Below are 4,053 nucleotides of genomic sequence, written 5' to 3'. Positions count from 1 at the left end.
AAAAAAAAAAAAAAAAAAAAAAGAGAGAACAACAAACAAACAAACAAAACTGCATACAGGTAGAAGCTACTTGGTAGAATTCCTTTCTCCCCCGCAATATCAGATGTGTGATATGAAACAGTGTTTAGGTCTCACTGACACCTGGGAAAACAGCTGGTTCGTCTTGGCCAGAATACACCAGGGCCTGTAACGTGTGGTGGTGTCGGCTCGTCGGAGTGATTTACTTTCCGTCTCTCTTTCTCCCAATCTGTCTTCTTGTACCTCTTCGACTTCTCCTCTTCTTGCTGTCTCCCCTCTCCTCTTCTTCCTCCCTCCACTCCTCTTTCTCACTGTCCCTTTTCTCCCCTTCTTTCTTCTGCCTTCGCTCCTCACCCCTTCCTCCTCCTGTTCCCCTGTTGTCCTCTCCCCCGTTTCCTCCGCTTTCCTCCTCCACCCTCTTATGCACTTTCTCTTTCTCCTCCTTGTCTTCCTCCTTCCCTTCCTTCTCCTCCTGTAACTCTTCTTCCTCATCTACCTCCTCCTCTTTTTGTCTCCCATTAAGTGTGTTGGTCCATTTAAAGCAAACGATACAGTTCCATTCATCATGGGGACCTTGTGCCTTCACACGATGTACCTTGGTTCTTATTTTTCCCCATTCCCCAGACCTCCCTTCACTCCCTTCACCTCTCCCTATTTACAAAGACTTTGTTTCCATTCTTTCCCTTTTCTCACATTTTTTCTTTCCCTTATTTCCTTTCCCCTCCCCTCCCCACTTCCCCTTCAGCCATTTTCTTCCTATTTCACACTCCCAATTACACCATTGGAACCTTATTTACACTTTTAGTTTTTCACACCAGAGAGATGATTCAGTATTTATGCAAGTGTGTCCTATTTATTTCACTGAGAAGAGTATGGCCTCAACGTGCACCCAGATAGCTATAAATGTCTCTAGCTTCTTATTCTTTATGGCTGAGTAATACTCCATTTTATAGAAATCTTTTTTTCTTTTTGTTCTTGTCCTTCCTTCTCCACCTTCTTTGAGCAGTTCCTATGTTCGAGGCACTCAAGAACTATTTCCACATTTGCCCCATCCAGAAAATCTACATACAGTTGTTAATGCTGGGATGTGAAGGAAAATGAAGTACAATCAAGCCCAGCAGAGTGGCTCCTGCCTGTGATCTGGAAATCACAAACTGGAAGCCATGCTGGAGACCCACGTGAGACCCTGTCTCAAATTAAATTAAAAAAGACCTGGGTGTCTAGCTCAGTTGTAGATGGCTTATCTGGGATGCAAATATGTACAAGTCCCTCATCCATTCCTTGATATTGCACCCAAACACACACAAAAAAAGTTCTATCAAAATTTCTACCCACAGATAAAGTGTGAATGTAGCCATAACAACACACACACACACACACACACACACACACACAAATCTTTCCCCTCTCTCTCTTCCTGAAGTAGAAGACTCCCCACCCATGGCAGGGGCTAGCAGGTGGCAATGTTGCATTTACTGCAGCTCAGAATTCTTAGTAAAGACTAAGGGATGACAGTTCTGCACCCATTGTCATTTCAGGAAATCACAATTTCCAGATGGGGTGATTCCCCAACCTGCCACACCATATAAGGTTCCGGTACATCTTCTTCTATTGGAAAGGAAATCATCCATCCCATTACTGGCCACACATTGGTAAAATTAGTGTTTTTATGGGGGAAACCATAGGGGTAGCAAAAGAGAAGGCAAGCAAATGACTTTATAAGATTTAAAGCTATTAGCTAAGAAATTAGATAGCAGGAAAGAGCTCACCAGCTTCTCATTTTTAATGATTAAATACATTCACATCGCCACAAGAATTCTCAACTTCCTGGTGAGTGCGAAATCCAAATTCCTTACATCCATCACCCCAGAGTCATCTGGACCCAGTTCTGTGACTGTCTGTAGCACTGGCTTCGTCTCTTGGGGTTTCCCTACCTTTATAGGGAAGCGCTGTCCTCTTGAAACCTTTCCCCAAATCATCTTTTCCTTCTTTTCCCCCTAGCCCTTCAAGCGCAAAACTGCTTTCACTCATCCGGGTTCTCAGACTCTCTTTCTGATAACTCCTCTGCGTCTTTCCGCATACTTACCCACTGTGCTTCTCTCACCAGAAATGCACGGCACTTTCACATCGGTTGCGGTGGCAAAGTATGCGTGGGCTTCCGCTAAGGGCAAAGGGTCCTTCGTTAGGCAAGGCGGTTTGATGGACATTACGGAGACCTTAGACGGGAAGTAGGACAGGATGAACCCCCATAGCATAAGTGCTGTGTTGAGGTGAAGGATTTGCTTTTCTCACAACATCTACCTAAGAACAAGGGAGCTGTGCACCTCTCCAGGGACTAGAAGTTGACATTGCACCAAAGAGACATCATCTCAAAACTATTCCACCCCTCGCCTCTTCTGCCAAAGGCCCATTTATTTTTTCTAAAAGTGCCTCTGTTTCCCTCCCCTTTACCTTAGGAGGCACTTCACGCCCCAAATCTATCCATCTACTCACGTCACATTTTTCTCTGAATTCCTATGCATAAGCGAATCGAGACTTTTTTCATTCCTTGCTAATCTGTATTTGGTCAGTTTTATGAGCAAGACCTCAGTGATTGAATTTAAGAGAAAAAAGAACAAAGTTTTCCTGACTCAGTATCAGCTACTGGGCTGAAAACGGCTTACGTCTAAACAGAAACATGGAAATGAAGCTTTTAATATTGATATGCATTAATGAAAATGATGTGTTTTTAAAGGAATAATGAGAGTCATTAAAACTTATATACAGTACATGCGTTATGTGCATACATGTGCAGGCAAAAATGACGCTCTCTTAAAGAAACTTCGCAGCACCATTCTCGGAATTGTGCTTTTTTTTTTTTGTACCCGAGATCGAATTCGGGACCTTGTTGCTTGAGAGTCATGGGGCAAAACCACTGAGCTAAATCCTCAGCCCTGTTTGTGCTATTTTGATTGTCCTCTTTTGCTCGGCATACTTTCCAGGTTCGTCCAGTCCTGGAATCCCCTTCCCTTTTCAGGTGGACTCGTACTCCATTCTGAGTGCAGACCGCCTTTTCTTTATTCATTCACTTAGCGATGGTCGTCTGAGTTTGGACCCCTGGCAGCTGCTGTGAATGATTCTTTACTGAGCACGGCTGCGTATCTATCGGGTTGAGATTCTGATGGTTACCTAGAAATGAAATTACACAACCTTATTATTATTTTTTTTTCTTAAGGAAATTGAGCACCACAGTCCGAGTCAGAGTCAGGAAACGAAATTCCTGACTCTTAGATACACCGGGATAAAGATAAACTAATGACACATGGAGGCCAGTGACTCCCTAGACATCTGTTTCCCCCGGGCTTTGTAAACAGAGAGAAGCCTGAACATGGATTATAGTTATCTGAGTAGAGCAGGCCCCTGGAAGCCATGCAAATTCTGTATTTGTAGTGCTTTCTGCCACTCATTTCCATAGTTTTTTCATTTCAACAGTGTTTCCCACTGATCAGATTTTTTTTCTTTTTTTTTTTTTTACTTGCTGTTTGTTTAAGGAAATTGAGCACCACAGTCCGAGTCAGAGTCAGGAAACGAAATTCCTGACTCTTAGATACACCGGGATAAAGATAAACTAATGACACATGGAGGCCAGTGACTCCCTAGACATCTGTTTCCCCCGGGCTTTGTAAACAGAGAGAAGCCTCAACATGGATTATAGTTATCTGAGTAGAGCAGGCCCCTGGAAGCCATGCAAATTCTGTATTTGTAGTGCTTTCTGCCACTCATTTCCATAGTTTTTTCATTTCAACAGTGTTTCCCACTGATCAGATTTTTTTTCTTTTTTTCTTTTTTTACAATTGCTGTTTGGGATCCTATTATTTTCCCATGAAAAATTGTACATCAGGTTATGTGCTGTTTTGTTTATAACAATTTAACCAGAGAAGAGATGTAGACCTCTGCTATTCATTGAAAAACTAATCGTCATGAAATTCAGGGAAGTTGGGAGAAAGCCCAACAAAATGAGCACATCACGTAATTAAAGTCTTCGAGTCTGGACAT

The 4,053-nt window shown here is 42.7% G+C and overlaps 1 long non-coding RNA gene across 1 annotated transcript in view; it reads left to right on the top strand.

Moving 5' to 3' along the window:
- The window catches only part of LOC104853249, a 297,004-nt gene extending 293,586 nt beyond the window's left edge, over nucleotides 1-3,418 (top strand). Inside the window, exon 8 of the long non-coding RNA XR_777724.3 lies at nucleotides 1,557-3,418. This is a non-coding gene — a long non-coding RNA (uncharacterized LOC104853249). The remainder of the gene's footprint in view (nucleotides 1-1,556) is intronic.
- The last annotated feature ends 635 nt before the right edge of the window (nucleotides 3,419-4,053 follow it).

This window comes from Fukomys damarensis, unplaced genomic scaffold, assembly GCF_012274545.1.
Source record: "Fukomys damarensis isolate Sample0158 unplaced genomic scaffold, DMR_v1.0_HiC HiC_scaffold_39, whole genome shotgun sequence".
In the NCBI taxonomy this organism is placed as follows: domain Eukaryota; kingdom Metazoa; phylum Chordata; class Mammalia; order Rodentia; family Bathyergidae; genus Fukomys; species Fukomys damarensis.
The sequence above is the reverse complement of the archived record's forward strand: the minus strand, read 5'-3'. Positions and strand labels throughout refer to the sequence as shown.